Source organism: Phascolarctos cinereus, unplaced genomic scaffold (genome assembly GCF_003287225.1).
Source record: "Phascolarctos cinereus isolate Bilbo 61053 unplaced genomic scaffold, phaCin_HiC Scaffold_4;HRSCAF=312, whole genome shotgun sequence".
Taxonomy (NCBI): domain Eukaryota; kingdom Metazoa; phylum Chordata; class Mammalia; order Diprotodontia; family Phascolarctidae; genus Phascolarctos; species Phascolarctos cinereus.
In genome coordinates, this window is record NW_027555847.1 from 351100000 (window position 1) to 351124975 (window position 24976).

Consider the following 24976-nt stretch of genomic DNA (forward strand, 5'->3'; position numbering starts at 1 on the left):
TAGTGTCTGGAAACAGTGTGCTATAAGGGGATAAGGCTCTGTTTTGGAGTCAGGAAGACCTGAGTTCAACTTTTGATACAGATATTTATTAGCATGTGACCCTGGTCAAGTCATTTAAAAACAATAGCAACAATGATAGCTAACATTTATATAGCACTTGCTATGTAGCAGTTACTGTGTGCCACTTATTCTGTTATAATACAGTTATTATCTTATTTGATCCTCATTACCACCCTGCCAGGTATTATTATCCTCATTTTACAGTTGAGGAAACTGAGGCAAACAGAGATGAAGTGACTTGCCCAGGATCACACAGCTAGTAAGTGTCTGAAGTTGGATTTGAACTCAGGTCTTCCTGACTTAGAGCTCTAGCTACTGAACTATCTAGATTAACCTTTTTATGTCTGGTTCCTTGTGTGTAAAACGAATTCAATGACTTCTAAAGTCCCTTCCAATTCTGAATCTATTATGATCCTAAGACCTAGAGTCACAAGATTTTATCTGGATGTCTGGCTCCACCACTATTTGTGTGACTTCACTTAATTTTCTTCAACCTCAGTTTCCTCACCGGTAATATGGAAATAATAATATACTACCTAGTTCAGAGGATTGTTGTGAGTTAATGTATGCAAAGTATTTTGCAAAAACATTATATTAATGTGAGCTGTCACCTCATAGGGCTATTTGAGAATCAAATGAGATAATGTATTTAATGTGCTTTGTAAAACTGCAAACCATTATATAAATGTGAGCCAGTATCAATTTTTAATACTTTCTGAGCATTCAGAATGCCTTCTAACTTCCATGCATTAAATCCTCTTCCTCTTCTCACTTAAAAGCCTCCTCAAATCACATCTCAGGAAAGAAGGCCTTCAACCTAGGTTGGTTTACTCCTTCTCCCTTCTCCCTCCAGCAGGGCCAAGCTAATTTCTCTCCATTATGTTCATAGCCAGCTGAGAGATCCAGAAAAAGTGGAGAGAGAGAAGCTTCAGGAATGGCCCAAAAGGTAAACCACATAGAATTAATTTAAATGATTGCCTTTTAGTATCTGAATATGTGAAAAAAAATCCACATATGTAAAGGCAATGATCAATTGTACATGGAGAATTTTTGAAAGTTAAAAAAATTGTTAACATTAAGTCTACCCTAATTCCATCCAACAGTCTTGGAAACCCCTCTGAAAAGAAAGGAGGCTTGAGAGATCTGAGGAAGTGAAAGCCCTGAGTATTGGAGCCCTGAGTATATGTTGTGGGAAGTCAGGGGCAATATGGAGGAATCACCCAGGTGGGAGAGGGAAAATGAGGACACACAGATAGGAGCAGTAGAGTTACTTATAATCCTGGAGGCAGTGAGGAGTCAGTAGCAGGATTTAAAAATGAGGAGATAATGGAATAAAATCTGATGCCTAGAGAGGTTGAATGACTTGCCCAATGTCACAAAGCTAGTGAAAAAGTTAGGATTCACTCCCTTACCCTTACTCATTCCCTCAGAGCCCTTTGAATGGGATAAGCAAATGACAGTCTTAGCAGTGGAGATAGGGCAAAAGATAGGGCATTTTCAGGGATGCTATAATGTTGCCTGGAGTTTATAGTATTACACAACCCAAATTAATTTTGCATCAGTGCTGTGGCAGAGTGCCATGGAGACACTCATGGGATAAACTGCTATTGAACCAATAAACAACTGGTTTCTGAAGAAGCACATTAGAAGGTATTTTATGTCCATTGGCATTAGAACTAGCATTTGTGGTCTACAGAACACTTTAACCAGAAATGGAAAAGTATTTGTGTCATTGAATCACTGATTGATTGGTTGAATTATCTTTGTGGATGTGCCTTGCAATTACTGGCAGATTCAACCATAGTGGGGGACTCAGAGATACTGTACTCCATTTCCTTTGCTTCTGATGAAACCAATAATGGGTTATTAAGTGATGCAGGCTTATCACATTTCTGTGAACTTCTAGCTCTATGTATATGAGGAGACAATTATCTTCTTATATATATATATATTTAGTTCCAAGCACATTGGAGAGCTAGAGAAATATTGTAGACCTGAATCGGGCAGTGAGTTAGTCAGTATGCAGCCTGCTACATGCCAGGCATTACGCTAAGCTCTGTTGATACAAAGAAAGACAAACTATAGTCCCCGCTCTCAAGGGGCTCACAATCTAGTAGGGGAGACAACCTGAAAACAATTATGGAAAAACAAGATACAAACAGTATAAATTGAAAATAATCAATAAAGAGAATGAAGAGGGATTAAGAAAAGTTAAAATGACATTTTAACTGGTACTTGAAGGAAGCCAGGGAAGCCAGGAGGCAGAGATGAAGAGGGAAAGTATTTAAGGCATGGACAACAGGCAGTGAAAATGCCTAGAGTCTGGAGAGGGGGTGTCTTGTTTGAGAAATAATAAGGAGAAGGGAGAAGGCATCATTGCTCTAACAAATACATGGATGGAGTGGGTAAGGTGTAAAAAGACAGAAAGGTAGAAGGGTCATGTTGTAAAGAGCTTTGAATGCCAAATGAAGATTTTACATTCGATCTTGTAGCTGCTGGACAGAGAGCGCCTGGAGTTTATTGAATAGGATGAGTGATATGATCAGACCTGTTCTTTAGGAAGATTAATTTAACAGGTGAATGGAGAATAGACTGGAAAGGGAAGAGACTTGAAGCAGGCAGACCAACTATCAGGCTATTGAAATTTTCCAGGCAGGAGGTGATTAGGACCAGAGTGGTATCAGCATCAGAGGAGGAGATATATATGAGAGGTGTTATGAAGGTAAAGTCAATAAGCCTTGACAACAATTGAATATGGGTGGTGAGAGAGTCTGGTGGTGGTGAGGGTCTGAGAATGACATCTATCTTGAGAACCTGGGTGACTGGGAAGATGATGGTCCCCTCAACAGTGGGAGATTCAGAAGTGAGGAGGTTTTCTGGGAAATACAATGAGTTCAGTTTTGGACATGTTGGGTTTAAGATGTCTATGGGACATTCAGTTTGGCATGTCTAATACATAGTTAAAGATATGAGTCTGGAGATTAGGAGAAATGTTAGGGCTGAATAAGTAGATCTGAGAAATATTAGCATAGAAATGATAATTGAAACCATTGGAGCTGATGAGATTACCAAGTAAGATGGTATAGAAGGAAAAGAGAAGAGGCCCAGCAAAGAGCTCTAGGAGATGCTCACCTTTATAACGCATGACGTGGATGAAGATCCAGCAAAACAGATTGGGAAGGAGCCATCAGACAGGTAGGAGGAGGGCTCCGTCATCCTCCCAGTCCTTCAAGCTCCCAACCCAGCTGTCATCCTTGGTTCCTTATTCTCTCTCATCATCCATTTCCAATCTGTTGATGAGGCTTATTGATATTTCCTTTGTAACATCTCTCAGATATTAACTCTTCTCTCCTTTGGCACTGCTACCGCTCTGGTGTAGGCCCTTCTCATCTCATATCTGGACTACAATGTCATGGAAATCTGGAAGGAAGAAGATATCAAGGAGAAGAGGGCAAGCCATAGTGTTGAAGATTGGAGAGGAGGATTGAAAAAAAAGGCCATTGGATCTGGCAAGTAAGAGATAATTGGTAACTTTGAAGAGAAAAAATTTCCATTGAATGATGAAGTCAGAAGCCAGACTGGAGAGTTATAAAGAGAATGAGAGGAAAGGGAGGCATCAGCTACAGACTATGTCTTTTCAAGGAGTTTAGTTGCAAAAGGGAGAAGAGATATGGGATGATACTTATTTGGGAATGGGTGGATTAAGTAAGGGATTTTTGCAGACTAGAATGAGGAAACTTTAAAATTGTAGATCTGGAAAGAACTTTGAGGGAAGTGGGCCATATGATATAGTGGAAAGAGACTGGGATTTGCAACCAGAGAACCTGAATACTCAGCTCTTAGTTGCCTGAGTGCAAAGGAAAAAAGGCAAAAAAGGAATAAAGTTCAGGATCACTAAACTTGCATAGTTAATGGATTGTTGAGTCAGCCCTGCATAATTGAGTTTTCACGACCAATAGAAAGGCAGCAAGCAGGATCATTTTTATAAGGGCTTGTGTTCCCTTTGTACCAAAGGAAGAGTGAGGTTTTTTTTTTCCATTATGAAGATATTAAACTCTCATGCTTTTTTATGAAATTAGGTTTTGAATAATAAATGCAAATTTGTACTAGCTTTAAGAAAACATCCCATTTGTTCTACTCCCCGAGGCTGTGTCCAGAGTCAACTTGACACAACTCATTATCTTTCTGGCATGATGCTCGAAGGCCATTGAACTTTTTGAGTAATATTAGTTCAATTAGTACTAGTCTTCATGCTTTCCCCTTAGAAGTTACATAGATAATGATTAGCTACCAGGATGTCAAAGAAGTCATTTATCTAGCATCCTCCTAGAGCAACATTTATGAAACTTTATACAACAGCACTTATTAAACTGCTTGTTGAAGTGAGGGAAATTGGAACTCCTGAAACATCACCAGTAGGTGGGCCATTACAGTAATTTACGGGGAAGTGTCTAATTTTGAGAAGTGATAACTTTTACTATGAATCATTGCATCTCTGTGTAATAGAAGTTTCATTTTCCTCTACCAGTTCTGAAATAGGTGGACTAGGAATGAATAAATGTTAATTACATTTGACTACAGTGATAATTTACAGTCAACTCTCCATCTTTTGAGCTAATGATAAGGACCTTGTGGCGGATTCATTCCATTATTCAACAAGACAAACAGTCATTAAAGCACCTACTATGTTTAGGACATTGTACCAGCCATAGACAATTAAAAAAATAACAGAGGATATTTAACTTTGGACTAAATTATAATCTTTCTCCTCTTGCAGTGGAATTATAGTTAAAAAAATTAATTTTTCTTTAGCTGACCTTGGTGGTTCTCCGATCTACTTATCCAGTGCTAACCTCTCTTCTAATCCCAGACTCACATCTCCTACTGACCATTAGATGTATTAAACTGGGTGACTTGTAGATATCATCTTTCTCTCCAAACCCTTCTCCCTTCTGAATTTCCCTGTTATTGTTGGGGGCACCATCATCCTCCCAGTCCTTCAAGCTCCCATCCCAGCTGTCATCCTTGATTTCTTATTCTTTCTCATCACCCATTGCCAATCTGTTGAGGAGGCTTATTGAACTTTTCTTTGTAACATCTCTCAGATATTCACTCTTCTCTCCTTTGGCACTGCTACTGCTCTGGCGTAGGCCCTTCTCATCTCGTATCTGGACTGCTGTGATAGTCTAGACACGTGGGTCTAATCATATCACCTCCCAGTAGCTTCCTTTTACCTCCAGGATCAGATATGAAATCCTCTGTCATTCAAAGCTCTTTACAACCTGGCCCACTCCTACCTTTCCAGTATGCTTCATTTCCCCTTTCTCCCTTCCTCCCCTGAAGCACACCAGGATCCAGCAGCACTGGCCTTCTTGGTAGTTTTCTAACCCAACACTCTCCCTTTAGACTAAGAATCTGAACTGTTACCCATGCTTGAAATGCTCTTCCTCATTTCTGTCTCTTGTCTTTTCCAGCTTCCTTCAAGTTGCAGCTAAAATCTCATCTTCAATAAGAAGTCTTTCTCGATCCCCCTTAATGCTAGTGCCTTCCCTCTATTAGTTTTCTCCAATCTATCCCATATCTATCCTGTTTGTATGTAGTTGTTTGCATGTTATCTCCCCCATTAGACTGTAAGTTCCTGCCTTTTGCCTTTCTTGGTATCCTTGGTGCTTAGCACAATGCTCAGCATATAGTGGGTGCTTAATGAATGCTTATTGACTGACTAATCGTAAAGAAGTCATTTTGTGTTTTAACATTATCTATTAGCTCTGGTGAGGAGGGGGGAGGGAAGAAAAAAGGAAAAAAATACATGATAACTTTATTACATATTTAAAAGGAATAGGAAGCTATACATAATAGATTTGTAGTTTTATGTGTTATCATCTTTTAATTTTTTTTAATTAATTTTTTTATTTTTAGGCAGTTGGGGTTAAGTGACTTGCCCAGGATCACACAGCTAGTAAGTATCAAGTGTTTGGTCTGAGGCCGGATTTGAACTCAGGTCCTCCTGACTTCAGGTCCAGTGCTCTATCCACTGTGCCACCTAGCTGCCCCTTATCATCTTTTTATTATACTATGTTATGGAAATACTTGTTTTATTCCATAAATTAAAAATAAAAAAGATATTATGCAAAACGGCTAATTGAAAGCTGATTATGTAGTTAACCATATATTGGACACCACTAATTTTTTTTTACACGTTAATAGTATTTTATTTTTTCTAATTACATGTAATGACAATTTTCAACATTCATTTTTGATAAGCTTTTGAGTTCCATGTTTTCTCCCTCCTTCCCTCCTCTCCCTCCTCCACGAGATGGTAAGCAATCTGATACAGGTTATACATATGCAATGATGTAAAACATATTTCCACATTAGTCATGTTGGGACACCACTAATTTGGAGTTTGTGACAGTATGATGAGCTAAAGTTTGCCTTTAGACTAGCTTTGAAGAATGAGATTGTTATTCAAATTGAAGGAATAAAATGGGCCATATTTAACCTACTTAAGAGAATAAACTTTTATCATCTATTGTTACACTTTTGGTCATTCATTGCTGTGTTCTACTGGTGACAAATGAGTCACATTTAATCATTAAGGCAAACCTTACAGCACCTCTACTTGAAGGGTCAGCCCTTTTTTTCACCCTCCAACCTCTTCTTTCTTCAACATCCTCTCCTTTTCTGTTTCACCCTCTCCTTTCCCCTCCCTGCATATGCCTTAAAGCATCATCCTGCTAAGGATGTCCCACTTAAGCTTTGTCTCCCTCTGGATTGCACCAGGATCCCAAATTGCTCTTCCATTTTCCCTTCTAGCAGTACACTCTATTCCTCAGTTTCCTGTCTCAGCTAGCTGTTAGGAAAGCAATTCCATTAAATGAATTCACACTAATAGCTTGGCTTAATGTGTTACCTCTCCAGGGGCCATTTTAAAAGAAGATGCCTGTTAACCCAAAGAAATCTATCTCTAGTGTTAGAATTGTGGTGGGCCAGTAAGGGAAATGTTTTTGGTTGGGTCTGTTTCTCTTAGACCTGCTCAGATCTCTACTCTTAGGGCACTCACTACCTGCTCTGTTTATGCCAAAGCTGGCTCTGACTATTTGGTAATATTATGTTAGGAGTCAAATTGAATTATTGTGTGTGCTCAAAGGAATAAAGCAATAGACATAACTTAGATAATACTGTCTCATTCGTTAAAAAAACAACACACAGGTCAATTCAAATTAACAAAGTATTTTTTACTGTTAGTTTCTTCAATTTGCAGTCAAAACAGTAATAAAACCATAAAAAGTTAGTATTTTCCTATCACCCAAACCATTTGAGGACTCATGTACCATGAAACAAAAAAGGAGGGTGGGCTTAAGGCAGCAGTTCTCAAACTTTTTGGTCTCAGGACACTTTGACTCTCTTAAAAATGTTTGAGGATTCCCCCAAAACCTTTCGTTCATGTGGGTTAGACCTATCAATATTACTATATCAGAAATGCAAACATCTTAGTATTATTACGAAAATAGTTTTGATCTTGTGGATCATCTGAGGGTCTTGGTGACACCCAGATATCCCTATGCCACACTTTGACAACTGCTAGTTTAGGGAATAAGAGCAGGAAGAGGATGAGCTATCTACTTGTTCCTAAGAAAATGTGTTGAATTGAATTCCAATCTATACAGCTGGCTATTCTCTTTCCAGCATTTGGCATGGAGTCTCTTTTTTTGGTGTCTGTCCCCCTTCTCACATGATACTTGATTCATTCATTTAATATGAATTTGTTGAGTGTTTATTACGATCCAGGAGCTAGACTAGGTGCTGGGAATACAAAGGCAAACAGTCCCTGACCTCAAGGAGAGTACATTCCACTAGGGAGAAACAATATGTACCTAAAAAAAGTCAATGCAAAGTACTTACAAAGCAGGTAAAGTAAGTTCCCAAGTAGTGGGGGAGGGGAATATCAATCAATCAATCAATCAATCAATCAGTTAATCAACAAGCATTTGTCTATTTTTAGTCTGTCCTACTCTTTGTGACCCCATTTGGGGTTTTCTTGGCAAAGATACTGGAGCAGTTTGCCATTTCCTTCTCTAGCTCATTTTATAGATGACAAAACTGAGGCAAACAACATTAAGTGACTTGCCCAGGGTCACATAGCTACTAAGTGGCTGAGGCCAGATTTGAACATGCAAAGTCTTCGTTAAGGCATTTATTAAGCATCTGCTATGTACCAGGTACTGTACTAGAAATTGGCAATATAATAATAGAAATATAGGAGCTTAACATGCTTTCAGGGGAGGCACCATGTATATTTCTAAGTATATGTGAAATATAGGACAGGCTTGGCTAAGATAAGGATTGGGCCTGTGATTTCATTTGTATGAGGTACTCCTGGATGAGGACACTCTACCAATGGAAGTTGGCAACTTCTTTCAGGGAGCTTCCTGGGAAAGGTTAAGTGACTTGCCAAGGGTCCCAGCCAGTTCATGTCAGAGGTGGGACATGAACCCAGATCTTCTTGGCTCTGAAGACAGCTCTTTATTCACTATGCCCTCAAACAAATATGAAATATATAATAAATAAATGAAAAGTAATTTTTGGTGCTATTTTCAGCAGATAAAGGAAAAAATTATGAAGGGAAGAGGGCTTTGGAAGAAATACAATGGGTTCTGTTTTGGACATGTGTACCAAGTTCTAGATATGCATGGGGCAACCTAGTGGACATTGAGGAAATGTCCACTAGGCAGTTGGTCATGAGAATTAAAGCTCAGAAGGGAGACGAGAGTTAGTTATATAAATCTGGGAGTCAGTCATCTGTGTAAAGATGCTAGTTGAACCCTTGGGTGCTGATATGATTGCTAAGAGAAAGAAGAGAGAAAGAGAAGAGAGTCCAGGAAAGAGTTTTGGGGTATACCCATGCAAAGGAGATTTGATGTGAATGGTTATCTAACAAAGGAGGATGAAAAGGAGTGGCCAGTCTGGTAGGAGGAGAACCAGGAGAGAGCAGTGCCACAAAACCCATAGAGGAGAGTTTGTCTGAGAGGAAGACACAGTCAACAGCATTAATGCTATAGAGAGGACAAAATGGATACGGACTGAGAAAAAGGCCATGAATCTACCAATTTGAGATCCTGTGATCCCATAGGAATAAAAAAGACTCAACTATAGATACAATAGAACTAGAAATGACCCTCTCATTTTACAGAAAAGGAAATTAAGAAAACTTAAAGAACATGGAACATATTACTTAGACTTATGGATAAGTGAACAATTTATGAATAAACAAGAGGTAAAGAGCAGTGAGGTGTAAAATAGATAATTTTGATTACATTAAATTAAAAAGGTTGTATACAAATAAATCAAATGTAGCCAAGGTCAGAAGGAAAGTAGAAAATTGGGAAAAGTTTTTATACGCATTTTCTCAAATAAAGGTCTCATATCTCAAATACATAAATAACTTTGTCAAATCTATAAGAATACAAATCATTCCCCAACTGACAAATGATCAAAGGATAAGAATGGAAAGTTTTAAGATAACTAAATCAAAGCAATTTACAGTCATATAAAAAATGCTCTAAACCATTATTGATTAGAGAAGTGTAAATTAAAACAACTGAGATATCATTTCATACCTATCAGATTGGCTAAAATGATTGAAGGGGAAAGAGACACATGGAGGGGAAGTAGAAAAATTGGGACACTAATTTACTGCTGGTAGAACTATGAACTGATCCAACCATTTTGAAAAACAATCTGGAATTATGCTTAATGAATTATTAAACTGCGTATACCCTTTGACCCAGCAATACCACTACTGAGTAGTATTTCTAAAGATGATTAGGGAAAAAGGAAAAGCATTTATATGTTCTAAAATATTTATAGCAGCTCTCTTTGTGATGGCAAAGAACTAGAGATTGTGGGGATGCCTGTCAATTCGGGAATGTCTGGGCAAGTTGTGGTACACGATTGTGAAGGAATACTGCTGCATTACAAGAAATGATGAGCTGGTTGATTTCAGAAAAACATGGAAAATTTGCATGAAATTATGAAAAGTGAAGTGAGCAGAACCAAGAGAAAGTTGTACACACTAACAGCAATATTATTTTAAGAACAACTAAGTCATTTTGACTGTTATAAATACCCAAATTAAAAATAAAACAAATAAATATTAAAAAAAAGGAAACTAGTATCTACAGATGAGTGGTGGCTTGTCTACATCTGCAAAGCTTGGTCGTTAGTGGCAGAGCCAATGCTAGATAGAACTCCTAGTTTACTATCTTCCTTGTACACTGCACCATTCATTTATTTTTTAAAATTTATTTTCTTTTTAATTCATAGACTAAAACAAGCATTTCCATAACATAATATCATAATAATAATAACAAAAGATGATTGCATAAGAAACTGCAAATCTGCTATGTACAATTGCTATTGCTTTTGAATACACAACAAAGTTATTATGCAAATTTTTTTCTCCCTCTGCCCCAGCCCTAGATATTGTCACCATTAGACACAAATAAGTATATATACATAAAATTATTCTATACATACTTTTAGTTATCAGTTTTTTTCTCTGTATGCAGCTAACATCTTTCTTTTTCCCCTCCGAGGCAAATAAGTTACTTGCCAAGGGTCACACAGCTAGTAAATGTCAAGTGTCTGAGGCCAGATTTGAACTCAGGTTCTCCTGATTCCAGGGGTGGTATTCTATCCATTGTGCCACCTTTAGTTGCCCTGGCCTCTTTCTTTATGTGTTCTTTATGGTTATTTACAAAAAGAGAGAAATCCCAAGGTTATCAGGTTCTTTAATTTTCCCTTTCCTCTTTATCTTGTGTGCTTACTTATCACAGTGGATGGATGTAGTGGGTGCTTAGTCAATATCTGTTGATGAAATATTAACTATGAAAAACATTGTCTATAAAAAGAGTAGTAGCCTGAATCCAGGGTGAGAGGAAGTAGTTTTTTCTCTGAGTGTACTTTGGCTTAAGTTCTCTGCTATGTTTTCTTTTCATTCTTTCCCTTCTCTCTTTCATCAAGTGATATCAGCTGATATCTTTCTTTTGGCATGAGGAGTAAAACGGAAAATGGGAAATTGAATGCGTTTCTCCTATTGCTGAATCTCAAAGGGAATTTTGGTGACTCAACTTCCTTTTCCTTTTGATTTGTAGGAGGTACACACACACACACACACAAATCAATGGAACCATACATAAGCCTGGAAAATGATACCAAATAGCTATTTAGTCTATCCTCCACTTATGACAAGACCACATCTGAATTGGCATTGTTACAACTGGATCATGCCATAGTGTGCTGATGGACATATTATTTGAAAGTGGACCAGAGGTACACTAATCAGAATGCTAGTCTTTGTCCCATAGCAGAATGATGCTAACCTATTCCTATAGGCATGTTGGCTTGACTGTGTGATGGATATCTTCATCTGGTATCCCATTTTGATTAATATTTAGTACGCATAAAATTGAATTTTTCATTACCTTTCAAATTTAGCTCGTTGTTTGCAGTTTTAATCTAGAAAATTCAAAAGTGTTCAAGCATCTTTGTCACCTCCCCCACCTTTCTCTCTCTCTCTCTCTCTCTCTGTCTCTCCTGCCTGGCAATAAAAACCCGTAATAATCTGGCTCATACCTACCAACAGGGGAACAAGCCTGGAATTTGTAGTAAGAGGACCTTGAATCCCGTCTCTCTAATTCCCTGTGTGATACTGGGCGAGTCACTTAACCCATATGACCTTTAATTTCCTCATCTTCAGAGTGAGGTGCTTGAACAAAATGACCTCTAGCCTTCCAGCTTTAAATCTTATTTCCCACTACTCAGTTGCATAACATAAACCTGCTTTTGTGAGAATGGAGTGTATCTACATAGTCACTCCCTTTACTTTTGCTCAGACATCCACCTCTTCCTTTAGTGTTACTGACCAGAGTAACCTCTATCTGCCATGGATTCCTTTAGACAAGAGGCTTCCAAACTTATTTGGCCTACTTCCTCCTTTTCAAAAAAACCCAAAATTACTCATTGCCTCACTGGAAACCTACTTTCTTTAATTGTTTAATTTTTTTTTTGAAATTTGCTTCATTTCAAAAAATGTAAAATATTTTTTTAAAAAAATGACATCTTAAATTTAATAATTTATTGTAAATTTTTTTCTGCATTGAATTTTTGATAATGCAATATTGCATCATGTGATCATATAGTATTGCATTGTAAACAAGTTATTACATGCACATATTCCTGCCGATGCAGGCTGTATTTCCCGACAACGCATGACAGGCTCACCTGTGCTTGCTTGCTAAGACCTATAGTGGACTTGACCACTGATACTTTATAACTTACATTTTGTGTATTTATTTGGAAAATAATGTAATCACTAGGACTTTAACTCTGTTACACAACAGATGAAACATGTATGAATGTTTTTTCAAAATTTTCTTGTCTTCTCTTCTTTCCTTATGCTTCCATTGCCCTCTTATTTTTATTCAATGCTCCCCAATTGCACCCGAGGCTACCACACCACCCACATCATTCCAGCCCCTTCCCCCAGTGGGCAATATCAGCTACTTTGGGAACCTCTGGTCTTTATTGTCTGTACCACATATTTAGCATTCAGAATGTCCTATCCTTATTTGAAGTTATTTTCTGTGTATCTATCCTGTTTCCTCAAAATAGCCTGAAATCCCTTTAAGGTCAAAGGACCTTGAATGCTTTATTCCTCCTGGTATCTTTGATGTCCAGGCCAGTGATTTGCACTTTGGTAATAAACATTTATTGAGGAGGATGGTGATGCTTAAGGGGTAATGGCTATACATCCCAAGTGAAAAAAAAATAATTACAGCCAAAACCTCATAAGTATTAGGATGTTTCAGTTGCAGCTTTTTTTTTTTTAAATACCCTCCGCTTGCCATGTTCATTTCCTTAAGCCCTTGGATTTTCTTCTGGAGGCCTTATTAGTGCTAAGGACAGGGTCCATTCTCCTAAATTGGCCCTGATGGTTTTTCTTACTTTACTTTGTACTACTCCTTCTCAAGCCTAATGTTGCTTCTTAGCAACTTGCTTGATAGAATTTGAAATGCTTGGCAGATGTGAGCCCTTTAAATAATGGAAGAATCATCATGATGAAGAAAGGAAGTATTCACTCCAGTTTTTAAAAATGAGGAAGTAGGGGCACAAATAGGTGAAATGATTGTTCAGGATAACCATTGTGTCACCAGCAGGGCTAGATATATTCTTAACACTGTTACAGATTGTGTTCTGCAAAGCTCCCTCTCTCAATATCACTGGAGTATTCATAAAGGGGAATGGTTACATACTGGAACACCACAATCTTCAGAGAATCAATGTTATCCCTCAACAACCCTCAAAGCAATGGAGAGGCATACGTTGTGGATGGGCATAGGTTGAAGCATGTTATATTGATTGTTTATATCAAAAATCAGCAAAATAACACCTAGAAACACTGTGATCAGATAAGGAGGTGGGCTGGTCATGTAGTAAAAGTGAAGAATCATAGCTGGGCAGCTGAAAGGTGGTACTGGTATCCACAGAATGGCAGAAGCACTAGAGTGAGGCTTCTGGTGTTTTGAATTCATCCTTATGAGTGAATATGGACAAGAGTTACATAGAATAAGATGGTGTGGTTCCTATCTACACTGGTAGGCCCACATCAATGCGGTCATAGATCCATTGAAGTATAAGGCAGCTGAGATAGCAGGTCAATGGCCTTGGTGTAACATACATATTGTACGTAATATACATATGTAACATATTGTATGTTACGTACATTTGTAATATGAGATATTGAGTTGTGTACTTGAATATGATAGGTACTTTGAAACATGTTAGTGCATAGTTTTATCATTCCTTCTTACTCAGCCATTTTGAGGAAGGAAATATGGAAAGAAATATTTATTAAGTACCTATTATTTGCAAGGCACTTTACAAATATTATCTCATTTGATCCTCACAACAACTCTATGAAGTAGGTGCTATCATGACTCTTATTTTTATAGTTGAGGAAACCAAAGAAGTCAGAAGTTAAGTGACTTGCTCAGGGTCACACAGCTAATAAGTGTCTGAGGCTGAATTTCAACTCAGGTCTTCCTGAGTCCAGCTCAGCAAACTACCCACTGCACTTTCTAGATGCCAAGGAAGGGCCCAGTTGAGACATTCCTCTTTCTATTGAATTTGCCACCAGTTGCCTTCTCTCTTTGCCCTTCTCTCATTGGTGAGTTCTTCATGAAACTTTTATTTTGAGAAAGAATGAAGACTAGCTATCCTTCATTTTTTAGATCCCCTTCCCACACCTTCAACTCCCTTTTATGTGTTTTGTTTTCTCATTACAGTGTAAGATCCTTGAGGACAGGGACCATCTTTTCTCCTTGCATTTGTGTCCATGAGTTTCACAAGGTTCCTGGTACCAAGCAAGTACTTAATAAATGCTTATTGACTCATTCTGATAGAAATTATAATGGTGCAGTGGAGGTTAGGAATCCGTGATCAATCAATGAACATTAATAAAGCATCTATTACATGCTGTGCTAGGTTCTAAGGATACTAAATGGATTCTATTGTAGTTTGTAGTGCAATATGCTACAAAAGTGAGACCTGAATCGAAGGAATTTTCATGCTACTAGGGGTATACCACATATTCACACTTAAGGAAATGTAGTATATTTGGGAGAGGGTCATTAAGAGCTAGGGGGGAATAAGGAAAGGACTCTTGAAGGAAGTGGTACTCGAGCCAAATTCTGAAGGGAGCTAGGGATGCCAAGAGACACAGGTGAGGAGGGTCCAGAAGGCATAACTAGTCCCCAGCCTGGGTAACCATCCCCTGGCTAACCAGAATTAAAAGGGAAAGGTGGCACAGTACATTAGTGCTCTTTCCACTTTTGTGGACCATAAACATAATTATAATTTACATATATATACAATTTTCATTTATAAAGGACTCTCTTCACAATAACCCAATGTAATAAGAAGTATGAACATCATTATTTCCACTATACAGATGAGGAAGCTAAGACTCAGAGATTTGATATGACTTTCTCACAGCTAGTAGTAGTCAGAAGCAGAGCTTGAACCCAAGTTTTCTGACTATAAGTCTTGTACTCCCTCCATTAAATCATGCTGCAACATTTGTTCTAGGAAATTAAAATAAATAAAAATGAGTGGATAAATAAAACCACTGGGCCTTGATAATAGACTGTTTAAAATAGTTAGGAAGCATACTTTGCTGTTTCTTCTAGCCTACTTGTGGTCAAGGCTAGGTGTGGCTCCCTGGATGTTGGGGCTCAGTGAAGTAGATTCCACATAGGCCATGGGGTGAGTGTAGGGGACACAACTGAAATGGGAGCAATCAGATGGCACATGTCAAAGATACAATTCTCCAAACTGAAAAGGTCAGATATTAACAATGTCTGAAGTAGCTACACAGGCTGGTGGCCTTTGAGTGGCCAATCCTAGCGATGCATGGACCAGAGGTAGTCAGTACCGGTGACCAAAGAGGAATCTGGCTCTAAACCAAGATGACAACTAAATTCAGGGCAACAAGAGGGAAGGAAAGTTCTTGGGGCCAGAGATCAAAGGCTTGGTACCATGTGCATCACTGTGTTTAGAGAAACCAGGAAAATGACAATTTGTTAGACTTGCTATGGTTCCTGAGTGCCTTTGACCTTTTTAAGCCAGCTGTGTACGAACAGGCCTCAGTCTTCAACTTCCCATGAGTCACCTTTCGCTGTAGAGCTCCTGCTGTTTCCACCCTCATTAACTGATCCAGAAACCACAAAGTCTACACAGTTGAGAGAGTGGTGCCCCAGGCCTGTAGGAATAGCGTTGCTATAAATACTTATATATTTCTCTAATGAATTTATAGAACTTGAGTCACAGGTATCCATGGGGAGACAATGTGTGCCTAGGATAACTTAGGGACCTCATTTTGCTCCAGAGCGGTCCAGGGAAATAAAGTTTAGCTCCTGGTCTTACCAATGACATTCTGTGGAATGGCTCAGACAGGCCGTCTTTTGTTCTCTGGACTTTACCACCTTCCCCTCCCCCAATCCTCCAAGGCTTTCATTGGGGTCCTCCTGATGTCAGTCTTCTGGGATGCTTCTAGCTGGTGATTCTTAGACTTTCCCTAGACTCCTTGTTGACTCTGGATCTGGGTTGGACTCCAGGAATATAGGCAGCAGAAGCTTTGACTTTTCTGGAATGGTCCAAATATTAAAGCCTTGTGACATGGGCATAAGATATATGGGTACTCTGGCATGGGAGAAAGGGTGCTGGCACTTTATAGAATGTAAGCACACAGATTTACTTAGTCAGTTTGTCAGGAGCATTTACTGAGTGTCTACTATTCAACAAGAAGGCAGAGTGCACCCAGCCCTGAGGATTTGGAGAAAAGGATGCAGAGATGGAAAATCAAAACACCTCAAATGCTTTTTTGATGACCATACTGCCTCTTATGAAAAACATTGTGATAAAAATGATTTTCTTTATGTATTATATTTTAGTTTCTGGGAAGAGAATTTTGAAGACCAAGAAAATGGATTGATGACTTCTTGCTTAAGTTCTTCACAAAGTAAAGACTCTGAATTTGTAATAATGTCTCAGCAAAAGGCCAATTAAGGTCATAGTTTTAGGTCAATAGAAATCTGAAGGAAACAATGACTCTTAAAAGGAAACAAAGATACTATTCCTCAAAAACTGATGTTATCCAGATGTGACAAGGAGCCAAAAATCTTGGCTTAGGTGCAGTCTTGCTTCTGTGGTGACCATGGTGCTTACGGCATCAAAATGTGGTTTAGTAAAATTTATTAGGTCAGGGGACTTTAATCTCAGCTCTGCCTCGAGCCACATGACCTTGACCAAGTCACATAACATCTGAGTATGTTTTCTTTCATGTAAAATAAAGGTGCAACACTAGATTCAATCTAAGGTCCTTTTCAGCTCTAAACAAATTTAGGAACATTAAGAAAATTAGAGATACCCCAAACACAAAACAAAAATCCCACAAGCTTCTTTTGTACGTTGTGTGAGCAGTGTCATAATAGAAACCTCATCCTTAGTAGGGGACAGGAAGGTTGTAGTGTGGTTGGTTCTGCTAATCCTCCGATGCTCAGCTCTTAGAACAGACCTCTGAACAGCATTGTTCTGCTCTGGGGGGGAGTGGGGCCTGGTAGGGGGAGAATACAGATTAAAGTACAATTATATTTTACCAAGCTTCCCTACCATTGTATTATACCAGGACAGGAATGGCTGTTTGGAGAGCCAAGTTGTTCAGGTAAGGGAGCAGTGAAAGGAATCAGGGGCTTGGTACTCTGTGAGCAACAGTGTGCTGGAGGTAGATAAGGAAAATTTCAATTTGTTATACTTGCCATTCTGTGGATGCTTTTGAATTTTTAAGTCAGCTGGGCATGAGTAGGCCTTCCTCTCTAGCCTTTCTGTATCTCTCCTGTCAGATTTAGGTATAGAAAAGTAGCATTCAAGACAGAAAATAGCTTCAGGTACTGAGACCCCTGGCATAAAAGAATAGATCTTACTATGGATTTAAGAGAGAACCAGTCTGGCTAGTTTGGATTTAAGCTGCAGGCCAGAAATAGAACTAAGGAGTACCATTAAGCAACCCACGCAGCAGAGATGCTGTGCCTATTGGGTAGTATCATGGGGCATGAGGACTCCATGAGAAGACAAAGGGCGTTGGGGCCCCAGAGTAATGGAGGCATGAGTTACATTAGCAACATATAAATGTTCCTTACATATGTGCCTCCTTACTAGTGAGATTGTACAGTAAGATTGTATGATTGTACCTGCCCTTTGCATTGATTCTGTGTGCATTTAAGGGAGAGTGTATCTCAGGATTTTTAGAAGGAATGTTTTATGGTTACTGTTTTTAACTCTTAACAAAATGTCTTTGCTCTGAGCTCCTTGTGTTTGCTTACTGATATTAAAAAGATAAGCTACAAGTGGGGTTCAAGAGCAATAGTTTTAGGAATGTGGACCCACAGAAGTATTCCAGAATCTTGGGGATCCAACCTGCAAACTCCTTCGTTGTGGGAGGTAGTCCATATGGATTGCTACAATTGAATTGAATTAGGATCAGTGAATGGATTATATAAGGAGAGAGATTTCTGATGAAGTTTCAGAACAACTTCCTAGCATTAAATAGAATGGACTGCCTTATGAGAGGGTAAGCTTCCTGATACTGGATGTGTTAAGGCATAGACTTGTCAGGTGTGGTGTAGAGAGGTTTCCTTTTTTAGGTGGGAGGTTGGATTAGGTCTGAGGACACTTCTAAATCTAATATTCAATGATTTTGTGGGTGAAAGAAACACATTTGGTTTAGTCTAGGTTCCTTTGCATTTCTAGGCTGTAAGAGTCAGTCCAGACTTGAATGCCTCTTTAAGAGAGTATAGTATCCAAGTTTCATTTCTGTCATCAAAGTAGAATTGCCTGGGTCAAAGCTAAAATATTTTTATGGAGGACACAAAAGCTTATAAAGCTATTTTCAAATTTGGTACTTCTTATAAAAAAAAACTTGGTACCTTATGTGAAAATAAATTGGAAGCATATGCATGTCATTTTTCTTAAAATACACAAAAGGTCGAATTGATAAAGGTTAAGAGGCAAATAGCAAAATATCCTTTGGTGTCTGGTGGGACTCATGATATTAGAAGATACTTTGGAGCACTCAGTGGTCTGAATCCAAATACTATGTAGAACTCTGAAGAGAAAAGATGGAGATGTTGCATTATGCATATTCTCTCCCAACCCATCCTTCCTTTAGTCCCTCCTTAGTGTCCTTAGTAAGGCTTTTCATCATCCCCTTTTGTCTGAAGTTTAAAATATTTTCAGGTGGAAACCTGGAAAAAATACCTTGTGGCTTTTCTAAAAGGGAAGTTTCCTGCCTTCCTTTTATGTTCCATAAGACAGTTTTCTCAAAGGTGCAGATTTAATTTTTTGGGGGGTCAGGTGGGGAGGACATTCCATTATCACCGAAACTAGAATCAATGCTTTTGTTAAGAGTTTCAGTCTGAAACAACAGGAAGTGTGACTACTTTCAGACTGAATGCAGAGACAAATAAAATGAGACTTCTTGAAACCATCTGACTAACTTCACAATGGATTCATGTGCTCCACTAAAAAAAAAATCCCTCCTACCACTCACTCACTCATTTTGTCAACAAGTATTTATTGAGAACCTTTTATATGGACTAAATACTGTTTTAAATACTGGAGATACAAAGACACAAAATAACCCCTAAATAGTCCCTGTCACTCTGAGGAGAGATTAAAAAAGAACATATTGTACACATACACGAGTGTGCACACACACACACACACAAACAAAGTAAAAGCAAGGTAATTTTAGGTAAGGGGGGGGATCAATACTGGTGAGTAACTAGGAGAATCAAGAATGTACTCAATTTGAAGGTGGCTATTCAGTTCAGCTTAGAAGGAAGCTGGTGATCCTAAAAGGTGAGGGAGGATCTCGTGCTTAGATTTCCTATCTGATGCCTATATTTGTAATAGATGGCCAGATTTTTGCTTTTTACATTTTTGTCCCCAACAAAGAAGTTGGTGACTTTTTTTTGTCTTACATGACAATTAGGTCATTTTATTTTCAGCCAAGGAGGGAGAGAGTATTTAAAGTTCCAAGTGCTATTATTTTATTCCCACAAATGAAGTACTCAAGGCAGTTCACTGAGATGAAATTTTCTTTGTTTTGGTTGTAAACTATTTATTTATTTATTTATTACTTTTCTGTCCTAAAGTTCTTTCAAATAATAATGTGTTTGTTCAATTCCAGCAATCACCCTTTTGCTGTTATTAGCCCTGGGTACATTGTCATTCAGACAATATGGAAAATTGTGTATAATTGGACAGATTCTCTCTTGGGCCACACAGGTAAGCATATGCCTCTTTCTTCAATGCTTCTTCTACAGGAGCTCTAGATAATGCCCCATTGCCCTGGTTACTGTCGTCTCTTTAGCCGGGGAAACTCTACTCTCAGGAACTCTCCTCTTGGATCGGGCTGTTAAAAAAGTTGTCTGCAACAACATCTAACTCCCATATTTTTTCTTCCCCAATCTAGTCATTTAATGTTTCTTGAAGGAAGAGCGAGGGACTTGCCCTAAACCCAACTCTGCTTATTTTTAACTTGATCTGTTTTTAGGACAGAGAAATGATAAAAAAAAAAAAAAGAGGGGCTTAAGGAGATCTTTTCCTCTCTTTTATAGGCTGATGCGGAGCAGAGTTAACTTTTCACTAAGCCCTCTTTTCTCAGAATCATAAAATTTTACAGTTGAAAGTTAAGACCTTATTCAAGAATCAAAGAATGATACAGCTGGAAGATCATTTAGATAAGGACCTCTCATTTTACAGATGTGGAAACTGAGATCCAGAGAGGTCGCCCAAGGTCTCACAGCTGGTTAGTGGCAGAACTGGAACTAGAATTGAGGTCTCTACTCAGTTCACTGTGTTTCTCACTTCCCTGTGGATGAGTGCATGGGTCTTAACTTGAGCAAGGATTCTGAGCTCCTTCCAGTTCCCAAGTATGGATACTATAGTTACTGCTGAGATCATAACTTCATTTGGGATAGGAGCTTATAACTAGTACTGAGAAACTCTAGTGATTTCACTAATCCTGACCAAGTGCCTAGTGCAAACAAATGGGGAGACAACTGGGATGCCTTGCCAGTCCCTAGATATCCCAAGGAAGTAGTCATCAAGAAAAGGGCACATATCCCTAGAGAGTTTGCTAGTATACAAATAACGACATACACAAATATAGGCAGATCTAAACAACTGGAGAAATATTAATTATTAATGGATAGGCTGAACCGATATAACAAAATGACAATATTACCTAAATTATTTACTTATTCAGTGTCATACTAATCAGACTACCAAAGAATTATTTTATAGAACTAGAAAAAATTATAATGAAATTCACTGGAAGAACAAAAGGAAAAAAATAGCAAGGAAATAAAAAAAAAAGTGAGGGGAAGCGGCCTAGAAGTACCAGATCTTAAACTATAGTACATCATTAAAACAATCTAGTAACAGATAACAAATATAGTGGTTGATCAATGAAATGGATTAGGCATGCATTATACAGAAGTAAATGACCACAGTAACCTAGTGTTTGATAAATCCAAAGATCTATGCTATTAGGGCAAGAACTCAATAACAAAAACTGCTGGGAAAACTGGAAAGCAGTCTGGCAGAAGCTGGGCATAGACTAACATCGCATACTATATACCAAGATAAGGTCAAAATGGCTACATGTTTTAGCCCAAAAGTATGATATTATAAGTAAATTAAGAGAAGTTGGGAAAAATGTACCTGTCAGAGCTATGGATAAAGGCAGAATTTACTACCACACAAGAGACAGAGAGGATCATGGGAGGCAAATAGATTGATTATAGGAAATTTAAAAAGTTTTGCACAAACAAAACCAAATACAGCCAAAATTAGAAAACAAGAAACTGGAGAAAATTTTTACAGCAAGTTTCTTTGATAAAGGCTTATAAATTTATTTTAAAAATTATAATAATAAGAGCCATTCCCCAACTGACAAGTGGCCGAAGGATATGAACAGGTAGTTTTCAGGGCTTGATTCATTGTTTTGTCAGTTGCTTAGACTTCAGAAAGTTGCTAAGAAGATATTAATAATGAATATTATACTTAAAAGGATGTTATGGGTAGATTTTTTGGGGAGAGAGCTAGTTGTTGAATATTTGCTCGCATACCATTGCTCATCTCCCTCCTCATAATAGGTGATTAAGGGAGTAAACCACTTTAAAGTCAGTCTTCTGGAAGATGGGGGAAATAGGCAGAAATTATTTACAGGAAAAACAATCGTAGGTCAATACGATAGAGACCTAGTGTTTGACTTTCTCATAATTTCTTTTTATTGTGAATTTCCATCCCCTTTGCAGCACAGATATTTTCCAAGAGAATCGTTAGTAATGTTAATAGTATATGACATTTATAGAGTGATTAGAGGCTTTGAAAGCCCAAATAGACGTTATCTCATTTGATTAAGCAGCTTATTTCTCCTGTTTGTCAGATAGGATGGAACAGTCCTGGGGTGTATTCCTGAGCTGTTGTTTGAGAAAGCTGAAGAAAGTCTTGATATGTTGGCACCTGATAACATTTGATGAATTGAGACTGAAAAAGTACAGCTTTGAGGAGTTGATGATTTTAATAGGAATAGAGACCAGACCTCTGATTTCATTAGCATCAGGAACACCTATGGCCTCAGTGTTCTTCCTTAATCCACATGGATGACTGGTTAGTCCACAGTGACGAAGAAGATGAGTAATGCAGCTATATGTTATCTGATATTTGTACTCTTGGATTTCACACTTTGCTGTAAGCTTGAGCCCTGTGAACAAACATATTAGATGATACCCTGGGACCACCTAACTGGATTACTGTTGGATAATCTTTATAGAGAAGAATAAAATATCATTTCCTGTTGAACTAAATTTAATGTAAACTTTTCCATAGAAAATGAGAAGTGATCCAATTTCTTCAGAAAATTGTCAGGTAAAAGCAGTTGAATGCTTCTTTATTACATTGTCATGGACAATTGGGATATTGTAAATGAGCATTAAAATATGGAATATTAAAATAAGTGAAACTGGTCAAGGTTCATTCCTATTTACTACAGTTTCCTACATCTAATGTTTCTTCTATAGTTCAAGCCAACTGAAGAGGTCAGATAGAGATTATAGCTCTCTCTATAGATATAGTAAAATGGTCCAAATTAAAAATTTGAATTAAAAATATGCCTACTCAACTAATTATTAAATGAAAATGACCCCAATGAGTCAGACCTTTCGCTTTGTGTTCAGCCATACAAGCCTGATAGAATCTGAGTCTCTTGGTCCTATATAGACAGTACAGGGACTTGATAGTGATGGGTCAGGCCAGGCCAGCAATGACCGAAATGGAAGTTGGGTTTGGCTAGTGGGGTCTGGCAACTACTGAAGTTCTAAACAAGAAGCCATAGTTAGTGGGCCAATCAATAGGAGAAGAGGTGAGTTCTGTGTGACGTTCAATCAGAAGACAGATTTGAAGCCAGAATTTGGAGTGTCAGGCAAGGTATAAAGTTTCATTAGGGATTCTTTGCTTGGAATTTAGAGATCAAGACTGTACAGGTCTGAGCTCAGGGAGAAGTGTGGGCTGAGTGGTAAAATGGAATGAGTCCAGGACTAGAAGCCAGGGAGTATGGGTTCTATTCCCAGTTTCTGTCACTAATTAGCCTTGTTAGCCTTGGTGCAGTGGAAAGAATGCTGAAGTCCCAGTCAAAGGACCTGGATTTGAATCTCTGCTCTGTTATTTACTACCAAGGTAACCTTGGGTAAGTCCCTTTAATTGCTTCAGGCCCTCAGTTTCCTCATCTATAAAAGGATCAAGTTGGATGAAATAAGCTCTAAGATCCCTTTCACCTCTACATTTATGATTCCAGAATAGTTATTTTTTGTTGCTGTTCCGTAGTTTCAGACTCTTCATGACCCTGTTTCAGGGCTTTCTTGGCAGAGATACTAGAGTGGTTCGTCATTTCCTTCTCCAGCTCATTTTACAGATGAGGGAACTGAGGCAAACAGGGTTAAGGGACTTGCCCAGGGTCACACAGCTGGTAAGTGTCTGAGGCCATATTTGAACTCAGGAAGATGATTCTTTCTGACTCCAGGCTGGGTGCTCTATCCACTGTACCACCTAGCTGCCCAAGGATAGTTATAATCACTCTACATCTGTGATCCTGTAATAATTTTTATAATACTGAAATGTTTCCGAAACACTTTCTCCACTATTCTGTGAGTAATGCCCCTAATTTTGCAGAGGAGGAAGCTGAGACTCACAGACATGGCATGACCTGCCTAAGGTAGGCACACAGCAAATAAAGGACACAACAGAGATTGAAAATGAAGTTACTTAACTCCAAGACAACTACTGATTTTATGGGGCTGTATATACTAACTACTTGGAATCTCTCGCCCCTCTGGGTTGCAGTTTTGTCTTCTGTAAAATGAGGGGGTTGGACAAGATGAAATGTGAGCATTTCTACCATTGGGAAGCTGGGCAGTTAAGAGCTGGAGTGCGGGTGAGGAAGAAATGTCTTAAGACTGGTCAAGTAGAGGCAATTTCCCAGGATATAGGATTCTTTTGGATCCCGTTTTTAGTCCTGAGGCCCTGGTCATATGGTCTGCTGGTGCAAATACCACGCAACCACCAGAAGGAGAGGAAAAACACACCTGGAGCACGGAGTGATTCTCTCCTCTGATCGTGCCTCAGGAAATATATGTTTAGTGACTGGAGTTGGATCCGAGTGATCAGTCAAAATCTTTGAATGATTCCAAGGTCTTGGGGAATTGTGTTGGACCCAACTTGTCAGTATGGTCACATGTGCCTAAACAGAGGAAAAACAGCCCAGGCTGAGCTGTCTTGCCAGAAGTCCAACCTCAGGACCTGGTGCACAGGATCATCCTCATCCCCCTCCTCCAACGTTTTTGGTCAGCAGGAAACTGGCCTTTTAACAGCCAGGATTCCGGTACTGCTGTACCTGGGACAATCTTTTCCTCATGATACTTGGGCCTCTTTGAGCCTAGCATTCAGGAATTTGCTTGCTTCTCTGAGGCCAAGGAAGAAAGTCTCTCTTATTCCTGCCTAGGTGAATCACTGGAGATCCCTTGGGGGATGGGGGATGGGGGATGGGGGATGGGGACAATGTTTACTCAATACTCACTACAAGGTTGGGCAAAGGCTAAGAAAACAAACAAGGAAGGGGAAGAAGAAAATAATAAAGCGTTCACAGCTTAAGTTAGTAACAATTCCACCCTTTAAATCCTATCCTTGGTGTCCATCAATGTTCCATTCCATCTCTCTCATTTTTGTTTGTTTT

General features: G+C 38.6%; 1 long non-coding RNA gene across 1 annotated transcript in view; it reads left to right on the plus strand.

The window, feature by feature from the left end:
* LOC144456924 (uncharacterized) overlaps window positions 1-22705 on the plus strand; it is a 36883-nt gene extending 14178 nt beyond the window's left edge. Inside the window, exons 2-4 of the long non-coding RNA XR_013486152.1 lie at window positions 5980-6019; window positions 19871-19968; window positions 22136-22705. This is a non-coding gene — a long non-coding RNA (uncharacterized LOC144456924). The remainder of the gene's footprint in view (window positions 1-5979; window positions 6020-19870; window positions 19969-22135) is intronic.
* Window positions 22706-24976: the final 2271 nt, after the last annotated feature.